Below are 15430 nucleotides of genomic sequence, written 5' to 3' on the forward strand. Positions count from 1 at the left end.
CCTAATCCACATTTGCACTTTCTGTATACACACACACAAACACGAATCACATTTGCGGCTTCTCAGACGTGCGCTTTTCGTGTGATGCTCACGGGAAATACACACACACACGCACGCACGCTCCATTCATTCATAACTTCGGGCTAAGCACGAGGATCGTGCTGCACGAACACAACACAAACACGCATGACATTTGCGGCTTGCGGCAGACGTTGCATTTTGGTTTGATGCTTGCTGCTGCGTTCGATTTAGGAATGCAGGTGGTAGCAGGTGGTGCTCTTGGGGAATTACGCGCAACATACACAGCCACCATTCTTTCGGAACTTCGGGCTAAGCACGGGGTTTATGCTGCACAAACAGAACAACGGCGTACCGCTCGAAGACAGCTGTAACAATCATCGTACAATCGCGTATGCAACGACTACGAACAGCTGTTGCCCCGTCAACATAGTGCTGTCCTTAAAGTGACGGCGGTGACGGGCCTCCTCACCTAGTTTTATAATTACTTCGGTTACTTGTGCCTATAAATTACAAACACTCGTGTTATTCGCTCCTGTTGATGAAAAGTTAACAGTATAATGATGATTTAAACAACAACTTTAAAAACAATTTGTCATGTTTGCGGCTGTTACTTTTAACAAGCGGTAGGTAGCGCTGCGCTTCTTCCTTTTTTTTTTTCCCGCGCCCCATGGAGAAAAAAAAAAATGGCTCGACACTTTTGTGTTTCTTCACGCAGCAACGTGATCGGCGTGTTTTCGATGATCTCGACGCTCAGCAAGATCCATTGTGCAGTGTTAAGTTCAGAAATGTTTTCCTCATCGTATGCAGCAGTGAATTCTCTTGTGCGCTTCGTCGTTTCCGCCCGCTGGATATCGACGATTTTGACAAAGAACTCTACGAAGTCTTGCGGGCTGGCGAGGAAAACGGCAGCACCCACTTACTGCACATGAGCCGTGAGTATTGCAGCATTACTTCACTTGTTTGTAAGCACCCCGTTAAGACAAAATTGTCCGCCGACTGCAGAAACTGAGGAAGGGATGGAGGAGGCGTGAGTCGAACAACCGACGTGTGCAGCGGAAACTCGGCGATGCTCAACTGGGACCGGGATCACGAAAAAGTGAGCTACGCCTGTATGCTTTCTTCTTTAATGTAACGGAAAGCTTCATTGTGCGTTTTCGTTCCGAGTGGAGTGAGCCTTGGCGATACGCATAATGAAAATAAAGTAAAATGGTGTGCTGAAGAGATATCCGAGTTCGTAAGCATCATTCAGCAGCATTACGAGATGCTTTCGCAATTAACCCCGCATTTTTTAGTCTTCTAATGATTGACAGCAGCATGTGCTCGTATCTTTCCTTTTTCTTTTTTTAGAGGAGCAGATAAGTTGTGCAACAATTCTGCTATGATACACACCCAACGAGCGTTCGGCTCCGCGCGCTACAACCCGCTGGTCACTTCACTGAAGCAGTACGAACAGCCTGTTGCGTGCACTTTGTTTATTTACATTTCTGAGACTATGCTGATAATTGTATCATACCGTCACGTTTTTACCATTGCACATGTGAGGGTTTCACTCATTCACGCCATGATTATGTAAAGTGAAAGCTAATTGACTGCAATGATAAGGCCTGTCTTGAAGGCATGATTTCGATGCTGCATGTCAGCCTCTGGCACGATTGTAGGCTTTTGCACCTTCACAGATCAAGTGCGTTACTAGGACAGTGACCTTGAAGTGCAGGTTAAACGCCTAACGAGATTATGCCAGAATTGATCAATTCCTTTGCCTCTTGAAATGAATGGACCAGCTATAGTTGCATTTGTTTGCACTATGAGGGAGTATCGCACTGCTTCTGCAACGTTGTGACTAGCTCAGTACCTTTGTTTTGTGTCATTTTGAGGTAATGGTCATAGTGAATAAATTTTCCTTTCCTGCTAAGTTTTTCTTATCCTGTTTTGTGTTGAGAGGCTTTCACGCAGTGTCAATTCTTGCGGCAGTTGCTTAATTTTCATTTTACAGTTGCCTCTAATTAACTTATGCCTGGGTGGTGCTCTGAAAAAGTCCTGCCCTGATGCCTTGAAGCGTAGTTTTGACGCGCAAGTAGGCCAGCTCGAAAAGGCCGATTACCCTAATACAGTGCTCTCTGCTGTTGCCGAAAGGCTACTGAAGCAGGTTCGGCAAGGAGACGATTGCAAAGAGCATGGAAACACCAACGAAAAGCGCTTCGTTGGTGTTTTCTTCGTTTTCTTTTTATTTGCACCGCATTTAAATGTGATTCACACCAATTGTGCCTCGGAACTGACTGCTGCTTCGGTATCTTATGTTCGTCTCTTCAGCAGAGCTGAACTTTGTCGCAGAAATTCCATTCCCTACTGAGCGCACGACATCCGTGGGTCGTATTTCGGCCGCGTTTCTTAGATGCATGCGGCATAAGCATTGTGAATGGTGAGTGTACCGCTTCCTTGTCATAATTTACATGAAGAGCCTGTACAACGAAAGGTGAAAGCAGTAAAAATCTAAAAAGACAGTGCTGCTTTGCAGTACTTTGCTCAAGGCATCACATGAAGCATGGATGGTGAGAGAGCATGTGGGGGTATCTCATTGATTGCATGCCTTTTAAAAAGGTTCTAGCTTGAAATGAAGGCAAGGAGACAATATTACTGCTCCTCCGAGGGTGGCCGACATGGTGAAAGAAAGACGTTGAAGCGAGGTTGCTTGTGCTTCTGCATCTGAGGCTTCCACCTGTGAATTTAAGGCTCAATAATTTTGAAGCACTTTCATTTGTTGGTTTACTAATTGACTAGGAAGTTATCATATGCCTCCGTCTTCAAGAAATATTCTTGTTTTTTAGTGATTAGAATAGTGATTTAGAACTGCCAAGTAAAATGAAGTTGTCTTCGATAACGCTTGTCCTCATGTTTCTGATGCGAAAACATGCACATCCCTTGAGAAAGAAGGCATGAGACATAATTCGTAAACCAAGAAATTAAAGCACTTTAGAATAAATAATGATTAGCTAAGCAGATGGAAGCTTCAACTTACAAAGCAGCGGCACGCCCACTTCGACATCTTTCTTCCATCAACTCGGCCATCCTCGATAAACAATACTATCGTCGTCTTGCCACCGTTTCAAGCTAGAACCTTCTTAAAGCTACACAGTCAAACATTATTCCCCATGTGCTCTCTCACCCTCCACGCTGCATGCGATGCCTTTATCACAGTAATCGTAGGGTGGCGCCATCCTTTGAGATATTCACCACTTTCTCTCCATTAATTATACAGGCTATCCGTGGAAAGTATGACAAAGACACAGTATACTCGTCATTCTCAATGCTTGCTACATGGTTCCAAGGGATGCGGCCTAAAGATAACCCATGGATGCTGCGTGCTCATGCTCAGTCGGGGATGCGATCCCCAAAACAATTCAACACTGTCGAAGAACAGAGCGTGAGATACCTAAGCAGCAGTCGACTGTGATGCACAATTGCGAAAGTCACAATTAAGCGAGCTGCGTATAAAAATAGAAGTGTATCGCCAGTGTTTAGGTACTTATATTATATAATTATATATTTCAAAGTGAACCATCTGAAACTTTGTTGGCGGCACTTCAAAAAGCCGAAGCATGTAAAAACGTGAAAAACACTAAGCAGCATAAGATCTTAGCACCCAAGTGGCTGCCGCCTCTTTCCATGGTCCCAAAGAAGTGTGCGGCACAGTGAAGTGGACTTATGGTCCAGCGTCCAGGGACACGGTGGACGCTCAATATAAAACTAGCTTATCTTGCCTAAAACAAATCACTTCGATTAAACTATCACAAATGAATCTTGCTGGTTATACCCTTTCAAATGAGTGCAAGCATGCATTTTTACTTGGATGGCTTCACCAATCTGCATGTGCCTGAACATGAGTCATTCCACACATTTTTGAGACCTGTGTACTTAGATTTAGGTGCACGTTGAAGAACGCTCAGGTGGTCAAAATTTCCGGCGCCCTCCACTACGGCATCTCTCATAATCATATTGTGGTTTTGGGACGTTAAACACCATCAATTATTCCACACATTTTTGTATGTCTACAGGCTTCTTTGTCTTCAAAACTACTGTGTCGTCAGCCTCCATACTTTTTTGACACACTTACTGCCGACTGTCCAGCCATGTGATGTAGTTCTATTGTGTTTATAGACTTTGTTGAATTTAAAAAAAATTGTCGTAATAGACGCAGAATTGCCGCATTGCTTCACCACAAAGCACATTGTGAGGAGAGTAGTGGATCCTAAGGGGAGCGAATAAGAAAGTGCCATTGCTTTTCTAGCAAATAGCCGAGATCTGAAGGGCCCCTAAACCACCCAGACGTCCAAATTTAGTTGTGGTGGGGAAGTTGTGCACGAGTCTACAACGAACACGTTGCCGTAAAAATTTTTCTAAGCGATGCTGTAGTAGCAGAGTTAGACGTGTTTGATGATCGAAACGCGGCTACCGATCCTTTCGCTCTTTCCTTCGCTACCCTCTGCTCGTCGGCTGGTATCCTCTCCCAAAGCCGCTTTGCCCTCCTCGCCGAACGCCCCTTCCAGTCTCACTTGACATACCATCATAGCTGACGCACTCTTCAAAACAGCATGCACTTCCAGTCCGTTGCCGCGACCGCGACTCCGTCAGCTCCGTGCTTCTCGGCTAACTGCTGTTGTTGCCGTGCCGGCCCGTGCTCCTACGAATCATGCCGGTATGGACCCTGTGTTGCGCGCGCACGCCTTCAAGGGATCGCCAACGTGGTAGAAAACCGGAGCCAAACTCCTGCAGCAGGCGTGGGTCGTAATGGTAGTCTTCAGCAGCGAAGTGGCGCCCACAAACACGTACAACACTGTTGCGCTTTGATTGTGCTGTAACTCCGATGTGCTCAAGCTAGGCATTTCGCAAGGTGACATCACGAGGTAACACGTGTCGCATCTTTTCGTTTTTCCAGTCGGCGCTTTTGCAGCCAAGCGCCGCACACCAATGCGTGAAAGCCATCGCAAAACACTGTCGGATTCAGTCCGCGCAGCTTATCAGCCCGCTAGGCGTGACTGTGCCTGTACGCTAGCGATTTGGCAGTTGCATTACGGGCTGCAGTTGCTGATTCGCTAGCGCGCGCTCGCGGGCAACACGACGGAAGGAACGGCAAAGCGCGGGTAGCTGCTTGCAGACTAACCGGAAGTCGTAGGTTCTTGTTCGACCAATCACAGCATCGCCTGCATAGCGCATCACAGATTGAACACACGACGTCACACACGTCACTAGGCAAACCGGAAGGGCCCGGAGAGGTGAAGAAATTGTTTCTTGGGAATTTGTGGTGCACCCGTGGCTTGTAGTGCTGCCATGTGTGGCATCGTTGACCATGACGGCATTCTGCACACGATGCGCGTGTTTACTTGAAACGTTTGAAAAAATATCGGAGGGTGGTTTAGGGGCCCTTTAAGGCGTTCAGTGTAGTATTGTATTGTTGAGAGATTTCCCAGCAACGTATGTTTTGCCCACCTCAGCAACATTCAAATCACTGCTAAGGACAAAAACGGACAGATGTTCAGCAGAGTGTGCACAGTAAATGTGCATTTACATTTATCTTGTGCTGGTGCAATAGTTACAGACAATATTTCACCTAACAAACACCAACAATTTAAAAAAAGTGCTTAACCACAACTCAATGAAACCGACAACATATGGTTTGCCATCATCTGGTGTTCGTTGGGTGCTCGGTTGCGTGGTTGCGCATCCAAGTCTACTTTCTTGTTTTATAGCGATACTTGCAAACATTAGCAAGGCTTTCGCTGCCTCGAAGTTTGCAATGGTGAATGCTAATGCATTAAGTGGTAGGTCTACAGTGTTTGTCAATTCAGCAAGAATATTGTTACACTGCTGTAATACGCATCTGCCGCAGCTTTTTGGTAATGTTTGGCTTTTATGGCTGTAGCATTTTCATTTAACAGTGCATATGGTTGACATCTATGGGTCATCGGGGGTCATTGGGCTCACCAATCCTGGTTAGGCATTCCAGAGTGCATAGCACCAACTGTAGAAAGCCTAGCATCTTTTTGATTTCTAGATCTGTAGTGTGCTTTGCCAATAATCGATGTACATACCTGTTTCTTAAGTTCATGCATATAATTGAACCTTTTCACTGATCAAACCATGCACAGCCGTGTACTTCTGCATTTCAGCCGACAGCACCAAAATGCAATAGCCTATGCACTTTCTGTGCTGAGACACCTTGAAACAGACAAAATGCCCCTTGGTACATTGATAATGTGCTGCCCTTGTGTGTTGTGAGTGACCTATATAATTTCCTGGTTTACATTTTAATGTTTGTTGAGAATGCCACCGAGCAAGGACAGACTGCAGTGGTGGGGAAATGAGGGGTTGTTACCTGTAATATAATTTGTGATTATTTGACACCCGTGCCCTCCCACTCAATTGGTATGATGTACCTTTTATGTGCATATTTTTTTTCGTCGAAGATAAGACTTGTGCTTGCTTCTTATATTCGCAGACACCTTTACCTCGAGGCGAAAAAGTGTCCCCTGCAGGACCTCCAGAAGAAACACCAGTCCCCGTAACGGTACCTTGCACAAGAATGTGCCAACCTGCACTATTAATCCAGCTAGGTTTTCATGGACATTTTCATTAATTTTATTGCCCTTGAAGTTATTAAAGTGCTAATTTGTTTTAAAAATGAGTACGTGTCAACTTCACTTAAGAGGTTCCATGTAAATGTGCATGGGAAAGTGTGCAGATGTGTGCATTTTTAAAATCCAGTTGCTACCCTCAGCACTGCATAGATAAACTTATTGCTAGTGAAGCTGCAAGAAATTTCTTTTCATTTGTTTTGCTCTATTACGTCCAAATACAGTACTTAGAACATCTTTTTTTTTTTAGTTATTGATCCTGAGGCCATTGACTACTTCAGTGTAGCTTGAGGCATTAAGGGTCTGTTGCAAAATCATTAAGTTTGTTGGTAAATTACCCTTAGTTGTCAGCTGCAGTGCTGTCACTCCATATTTCTTAGTACGCAGTGTTAATTTATCAGGATTGGACTGGTTTGTCCGATTTCAAAAGCTCATATTTGCATTGCCTACCCCAAAGGAATAAATTTTTTATTAGTAAAAAGTAAGACAAACTTGCAAAGCTTCCGCTTGCACTGCCGAGGAACTGAATTTTATTACTGCGTACTACATGAACAGGTTATGATCTTGGAGTAGTTTAGGGCCACAAGGCTCTAGCACCCTAACATGCGACTGGACCATGCAACAGACAACTGGATGACGTGACACAGAACTGGATAATGTGACAGGCAACTGGACAGCACGACAGATTAGTGGACCACGCGACAGACAACTGGACTGCACGACATACCAGAGGACAGACAATAGACTACAGGACAGACAATAGACTACAGGACAGACAATTGACTATAGAACAGACAATTCACTACAGGATAGACAATTCACTACAGGACAGACAATTCACTACAGGACAGACAATTCACTACAGGACAGACAATTCACTACAGGACAGACAATTCAATACAGGACAGACAATTCGCTACGGGACAGACAATTCACTACAGGACAGACAATAGACTACAGCGTCCCAAAATACGAAAGACAACAGAATTTCTGTCGTACTATTCTGTTGTGATTTTCAACTGGGATTTCTTGAAAGAACCGGTATATTATTACACTGTATCTGTAATATTATTTATGACAAAAAAGTAATTACTAAAAGCTCAAAAATTGCCCAGATCTCTCATGGTAACGAAGGAGTTACACTTCGACAGCGTTACGGGTACGAATGCTGCGCACGCTAGCGCAGCCGACTTGCACAACACGTTCAGCAACGAACATGTTGCGAACGAATTTACCGCCATTCTCGAAGCACGAGATATCATGGGCGAGTTTTTAAGCGTGTGAATGCTTAGAATGCTGCTGTGTATATGCGAAAGAGAGAAAAAAAGGAATTATAAATAGGAAAGGCTATATTTTTGGCAATCATTGAGTGAGCATGCCTCAGCACCTCGGGAAAGGAAGACAAAAAAACTGCATGAAGAAAGAATAGAGAGAAAGTGATGCCGAACATTGCACCAATAGCTAAGAGCTGCAGGGCGGTACCGTATCTCTAGCCTCGTCATCAGTTCTGTGCCCCACAGTGACCAAAGCAGCAAGGCTAAGGCGGAGCTGCGGTGCTGGCAAAGACATCGCGATGCTGACTCCGCGCGAAAGTGTCCACGCTTCCGAACGATGCCAACGGAGAAGCCCGCTCTTTGGAGCTTAAGCGCTGCCGAAGCAGTGAACGTGTCGAAGTTTCTATGGCGCACCGCACAAGCCGCACCGTCCGGGGCTTTAGAGCCAGCCAGTTGCTGTGCTTTCCAAATGGAGTCCGGCAGCAGGCAGCAGCCGATAAAGAGCCTATGTAGGAGGGAGTGCTCCTAGCTTTTGACGCCACAGTCAGGAAAATGACGTCATTGTGCCTGCTGGCGACGCGCCTGTTCGTTTTAGAAGACCAGTGCACGCTACGGAAGGAAAACCTACTTTTCTTCCTCCCGCCCTGTGTCTTAGTGACGGATGCAGGCAAGGGCACAGGCGACGGAAGAAGAGCAAAGCTGTCGCCATCCACACAAGCACTTTCGCCGCGGCATTCAGCGAACTTATATAAACAGCTCGGCGCTAAGCAGTGGACAAAGAACACTGTTGACAACACGGACGCCTACTGTTCTTTGTCCTCGTATGTTTCGCGCCTATATGTTGGTATAAGTACTTAGAAGTACTTGTTGCTTGGCTAGTTGGTTCATCGTAATGAGGGAAAAAAACTAGACGCCTAAAACACAGAAAGAAGGACGAAGAAGCACAGGGAAAGAGTGTCTCAGAAGAAACGCAGAAAATATATATGCCGCGCCACACATGCGCACACCGCACTGCATCAGCTAGTCACTACACATAAAAAACAAATACACGAGGTCAATAGAAAGGCATATCAATCAAGCAACGACGAGCAAAATTCGAACTCAGACATGCGAAAAACCACTGATGTGTCGCTTACACACAAGTCGCCTTTCTTCTTTATCCAAAAAGCTTCCATTAATTCCCGGGCCAGAGCATCTGAGCTTTTAGCAAGAACGGAAACGCTTGAAAACCTCGCCTCACAAGAACAGGAATGGCAATGTGCAGGAAAATGTGCTGCTGAATTATTTCGAAGTGACAGCTCATGGTATAAGTACGTATGGCTAATTAGCACAAGCCAAAGCTTTGATCCAACGCGAATATGCGAATCATCTGATATGCGCATCAAGTTAGACGAGCAAACCCAGTGCGCTTGTTAACGACCCCGCTCTTGGGACTCATACACTGCAACAGTGTCATCGTCAACAGTCTGTTGCATGTGCACCGCAAGGTGAAAGCCTCTGCCGACAATCCCCAATTTGCCCCGTCTTGCCCGAGTTGATTTACGTTTGTAGCCGCGAATTTCTTAATTTTCATTACCGATCGTAAGACTTTGCCAGCATCGATTGCTTTTTCAATGAGCAGGTATCCATTCCATCTTTCTACGTTACATGAACATAACCACTAAAAAAGTGCTCTTTCAACTGCGTTATTATTTTAAATAAACTGGGTGGCTTTCTAATACCGTATAATCCCATTCCGTTACATTCGGGATTAGTGTCTTTGGTTTCTGTACAGTCGTTTTCACGGCATCAGAACGTTTAATTGGGCAAGTTGGTGTTAGTTGCGAGTATGCGCTCGTGTCTGTCGTTTGTTTGCTCATCCTCGCTTTTTCGCGCTGTTTATTCGTTCATCTTCAGGTTTAGTTATGCTTTGCACTAGTGTTGTCAGATGCCACCGAATTAGCATGCTAATAATCATCCTGAGAGAAGCTCAAACATGACGGCGCGACTTTTGCGAAGAAGCCCAAAAGGAGCCGAAACGTAATAAATATTCTCACTGTTAAAGATACTTTTGAGTTATAATAAAAATTGGATCAAACACGACGGGAAGGTAAAATAAAGTAACTTATTAGCGCGGACAGTGATAATGTGCGCAACGATAAACGAAAGTACATATGGACTTGATTTATTGATTAATGAGTGTTAGTGGCACAAGGGCTAGCCAAAAAGTGCCATAGAGGAGATAATGAGCTAGTCGCACGATGTAGATCGATGTAGAATTGCTGTAAAGTGGCCTTAAAATTTTCGCTAAAAGCACATAGGGTATATACATTAAAATCATGGTAATGACTGATGAGTGCTATGAAGTGAAAGGGAATAAAACATACAAGAAGGTACGACAGTGGGATAAAATGCCAGTGTGCGCTTATCAGTAGCAGCCTGTCTCAGGCACCCTTGGATTCAAGGGTCAGAAGGCACCTGCTCTATATGTTTTGCATCACATCACCAGTCTCTAGAAAGAGGCTGTGCTACGAATGAGATGGTCGAATAATTTGCAATATTCCAGTGTCCCATACAAATTGCAATACTTGCTTTCTGTTGAACACGGCGTCTACGCCAAGAAGGATTTGTGGATGAAGGATTTGTGGATTTGGGAATGTGTTGTCTGTGAACCATAGGGAAGTGGTTTTTTCTTAGGGCATCCAGTTCACGGCATTTGACTAAAAAATGCAGTACCGTCACGGGCTCGCCACGTTTACCGCAAATAGTTTTATTGCGGGTTAGCAGGAAAGAGTGTGTGCCGTTTGTAAGACCTATTCTAAGGCGATAGAAAAGAAACCTCACTATGTCGAGCTTTGCTTAATGACGGCCAGTTTTTCAGATGTGATCGTCGATACTGCGGTTAGGTCTGCGGCCATGTTTCCCTTGATGCCTCTACAGCCTACTGTCCAACATACTGGTACATGCTGCTTAGACATATACACCGAACACAATAGTTAGTGAATAAAGCTCATTCAAGACATGGTTTTTGCTTTTAAGAAAGTACAACAGTGTTTTCACAACACCAAAAGAATCAGTAAATAGAACAGATTTCTGTACCTTTGTCTGTTTTATATGTTTAATCACCGAGAGTACACCATATGCCTCAGCCATAAAATACTCGTTTCGGCGTGGAGAACGTCCGATTTGGAAAACTGTGGTCCAAGTGCTGCATAGGCTACTGCGGTATGAAACTTTGATGCATCCGTGTAGTATTCCGGGCATGCGTATTTAGCCTGAAGTTCTCGAAAGTACATTTGAATATGTGTCGCCGGGGCATGTTTTGAGATTCCCGTAAACGATATGTGACAATCGACCAGCTATCACTGCCATAGGCTAGGAGTTTTGCTGGTGGCGTTAAATGATGTTCTAAAAGTAGGACATTCACTTATTCAGTAAGGCTTCTCACACGCAGTGAGAACGACTCTCTAACAGACGGTCGGTTGCGAAAAAATGTAAGGTACGATGCGTCATTTATGGTTGTCACGAGGCTATTGAACTAATACAGCTAAAGTGGTTGCTTGGGCGAGTTGGTACGACATATTGGAGGGAAACAGCGCGAAAGACGAAGGACCAGGCAGAGAAGGTCACAAAGAACAGTTAATTAATACGCTCTCGTGTAGGTTCGTAATTGATGCGATGGCCTAAACGCCATCAACAACAGACAAGACCGCTTGTACACACACACAAAACTAAATGTATTTACAAAATAAGCAGATACCATATCCAACAAATAAGTACACGGCACGCGAAACCAAAGGTGCATAAACCACTCGTGGCTATTTCGCGAAATGAAGCAAATGCGCGCTAGTTAAACAAAAGTGTCACCGTTGCTGATGAAAGGCGCGGACACCATCGGTGAGGAACACGCGTTGACGTCGGAGGCAGAGGAGGTGGTGGCGAAGCTCGACCGTCGGCGAAGATGCAGATGGACGCGCCCGGCGAGTAGGGGTCAACTGCCGGACGCCCTTTCGGCGTTCGCCAGCCGCAGACGGGTTGGAGCGGGAAGCGCCGGTCTTGCCTGGCCAACGCCAAACGACGGGAAGGGTGTGTCTGGCCAACGCCAGACGATTGAAGAACCTTGGGTCCAGGTCGGAGCCCGCAGCGGCCTCGTCGCAGGGACTCTGCCGGCCGCCACTCCCGTGCCCTGGTTGCCTTCTTCACTCCGTGACGTCCCGGCCACGTCTCTCGGCTATCCCTTCAGCATCCGTGGCTTTTCTCTCCGACCCAGCGTGGAGGTTCCTCATTGGACGAAAATCGTTCACGCTCACACGTGCTGCGGTCGCGAGACATCGTCGTCGTCTTCATCGGTTTCTGTTTGCGTCGCGCCATTTTCAAACGCGCACTTGCACATTACAATGGTACAGTAGCAGGGATGTTCTGACATGCAGTTGACTTTCAGGGAGTGTGTAAAACTGTTGTATGCCCTTTGTAGTTGGAGTGACCAGTCGTTTGATTCTGCATACAGACTCTGTACTGGACCTGTCCTAAAGGCACTGGTTGCAAGGAGGATACCCAGATGGCGAACAGGGCCTACCATCATGAGGGCAGTCAGTGCAGCAGAATTGTATACTATAGCGCCGTAGTCTAAACGCGATGAAATAAGACTTTTGTACAGGTTCGTCAGACATTTTCTGTCACTCCCCCATGTTGTGTGTCCAAGAAGCTTTAGTATGTTCACCGCCTTCAGAAACTTCGCTTTTCAGTGTTTCAGGTGAGGAATAAACGTGAGGTTTGAGTCGAGGATCAGGCCGAGAAATTTATGTTCAGAGACTGCAGGCATGGTACTTCCACAGACCTCAATGGTAGTGTCGGGCACAATCGCTCTCTTACGTGTGAAAAGAACACAAGTGCTTTTCTGTGGGTTCAGCCTAAAGCCATTCTGATCAGCCCATTTAGCTACTCTATTTAGGCAATGTTGGACATGTCGTTCGCCAATAGCAATTACGATTGCAGGACTTGAAACCTATCTGCACGTAATTTACATATATAGAGTAAAACACGGCAGGTGGAATGACTGTGTTTAGGGAGTTCATTTTGACAATAAACAGCGTACAACTAAGCACACCACCTTGTGTAACACCAATTTCCTGGCTGAAAGTCCTGGACAAGGCGCACACGAAAGGTGTGGTTAGTGAGGTAGCTTTCGAATTGTGTTCAGCGCGTTACCACGAAAACCGATCGCGGAATGTTCTTGGAGAACACCACAATGCGATGTCGCGTCATACGCTTTGTCTAGATCTAAGAATACTAAGAGAAATAATTACTTATGTACGAAGGCATCCCTGATGCTGGCCTCGATTCGAACAAGGTGATCCATCGTGGACTTGTTTCTGAAGCCGCGTTGAAGAGGATCTAATTGTTTATTGCATTCTAAAAAACAGATTAAGCGCCGGTTAATCATTTTTTCGTACAACTTCCATAGGCACTTTGATAGAGCGATAGGTCTATAACTGCTGGCTAAGGATGGATCCTTTCCCAGTCTAAGTATGGGGATGAGAACGGATTCTTTCAACGAGGATGGTATCTTACCAGCCGTCCACATGTCATTATAAAGGAACACGAGTGTTTTTAGTGTTTCGGGGCGCAGAAGCTTTATCATTTCGTACATGACGCGATCACCAACTGGTGCCGACTTGTTACATGCCCGAAGGGGATCTTTTAGTTCAGCTAACACAAACGGAATATTGTACGCTTCTTGTCGTACGCACTTTCGCTCAAGTTGCTACCGTCAGCGCGTTCATTAAATCTCAAAAAGTTTCGGTGCATTGTGCTTCAGTAGAGATGTGTTCAAAGTGTCTGCCCAGGAAATCTACCTGACACTCCAGGCTGTCACCTTGGTTGTTTAGTAAGGGAAGGAGTAAGTAAGGGAACTTTCACCTCATCTGTATGGGAATTTATATTAGAGATATACGTTTCCCAACTCTCTCTCTCAGCAAGTCTGCGTGTTCTTCTGCCGTGCGACTTCCCTTCTTTAAAGTATTCTAAGTTTTCAACAGTCGGATGTTGACGCAGCCGTCCACAAGCTTGGTTTTGGTCTTTCCTGCGTTCTCGCATTCCTTATTCCACCATAGAACGCGGCATTTATTCTTAATTCCGTTAGTTTGTGGAATGCATCTAACAACAGCGTCAATAACGAAAGCTGAAAATATGCCGCAGCATCATCCGTGTTTAATGAAGCAGCGGCTTCACGGCTTAAGTATGTTATTTCTTGAAACAGCTCCCAGTTGGACGACTCAATCTTCCATCGTGGAATATGAGGAAGGCGTTGGTCCTGTTTCCCTAGATTTAATTGAATTAGGACTTTTGTAAGGGTTCTCAATGACGTGCCTCTAATGATACGGTAGAAGAGTGCTCGATGCAGTGCTTAACTAAATGAATGGATCATTGTGTTTGGCGTGTGACACTGAAGTATGCAGGCCCCTTTCTGTTCAGTAAACAGGCACCTGTGGAAAACAAAAAAAAAAGATCTTTGAGGGGTCCTCTTGGGTCGCAACGGGAGTCTTCCCGCAGTGGGGTGTGCGCATTCACGTCTCCAACGATCATATATGGCTCAGGAGGTTCCCCAATGAGGCTTCGGAATTCCTCTTTAGAGAAGTTGATAGGTAGGTGGAACGTATATAGAAGTGATAGTAACAAGCCCATCAAATACAAATGCTTGAAGAGCAACTGCTTCCAAGGGTTTTCGGAGATTCAAGTGCTTACAGGCGATACCCTTACCAACTACTATGGCTACACCTCCGGACGACGCAGCAGCGTCGTCACGAGCTTTAGGGAAAATAGCATATTGCCTTAGGAAGTTGGTCTGTGTGGCTTTCAAGTGCGCTTCCTGTACACATAACACTTTCGGCTTAAACTGGTGACTGATTCCTTGCACATCTTCAAGATTACGGAGAAGACCTCTCAGGTTCCAGTGCAAGGCCTGTGTGTCCATCTGAAGACAGAGGTTTGTGCTGTGTGTTTAAAAAGCGACTTATCAAGCAGAGCCCTGTCGAGGCCCTGTGATGACAGTCGCGCCGCTCCTTTGGCGCAGACAGCGCCGCCTGACCAGCAGTTGTGTCAATCGCCTCAAGGGAGGCGCTGGGCGCCCGCTCAGGGAGCGGTGTGTTCGGCGGCAGAGCCTCGCCTCCTGAGACGGGGCCTTTGGGCCCACTTGCCCGGAAGCCGGGGTCCTTCTTCCGGGAGAGCGGAGCAGCGCTTGCTGCTGCTGCCGCCGTGGGTGCGGACGGCATTGCCGTCGGCTCAATATGCGTGAGCGCGACGTTTGCCGCGGGCTGTTGTGACGCTGCCTCCTGACGCGTCACATCGGTAAAGGAGTTCTTTGACATGTATGTCACACGCCTCTGTGCCTCTTTGAAGGAGATATTTTCTTTAACCTTGATAGAAACAATTTATTTTTTCCTTTTTTCATGAGGGACAGGACCGCGAGTATGCTGCAAGTTCCCCGTCACAGTTCACACAATGTGGTGTATTCGGCACTATATTTGG

The 15430-nt window shown here is 45.8% G+C and overlaps 1 long non-coding RNA gene across 1 annotated transcript; it reads left to right on the forward strand.

The window, feature by feature from the left end:
- The first annotated feature begins 541 nt into the window (after positions 1–541).
- Positions 542–6902, forward strand: LOC119406102 (uncharacterized). Its single transcript, XR_005186534.2, has 3 exons — positions 542–953; positions 1024–1117; positions 6515–6902. It is a non-coding gene; the product is annotated as an uncharacterized LOC119406102 (long non-coding RNA).
- Positions 6903–15430: the final 8528 nt, after the last annotated feature.

This window comes from Rhipicephalus sanguineus, chromosome 9, assembly GCF_013339695.2.
Source record: "Rhipicephalus sanguineus isolate Rsan-2018 chromosome 9, BIME_Rsan_1.4, whole genome shotgun sequence".
Taxonomy (NCBI): domain Eukaryota; kingdom Metazoa; phylum Arthropoda; class Arachnida; order Ixodida; family Ixodidae; genus Rhipicephalus; species Rhipicephalus sanguineus.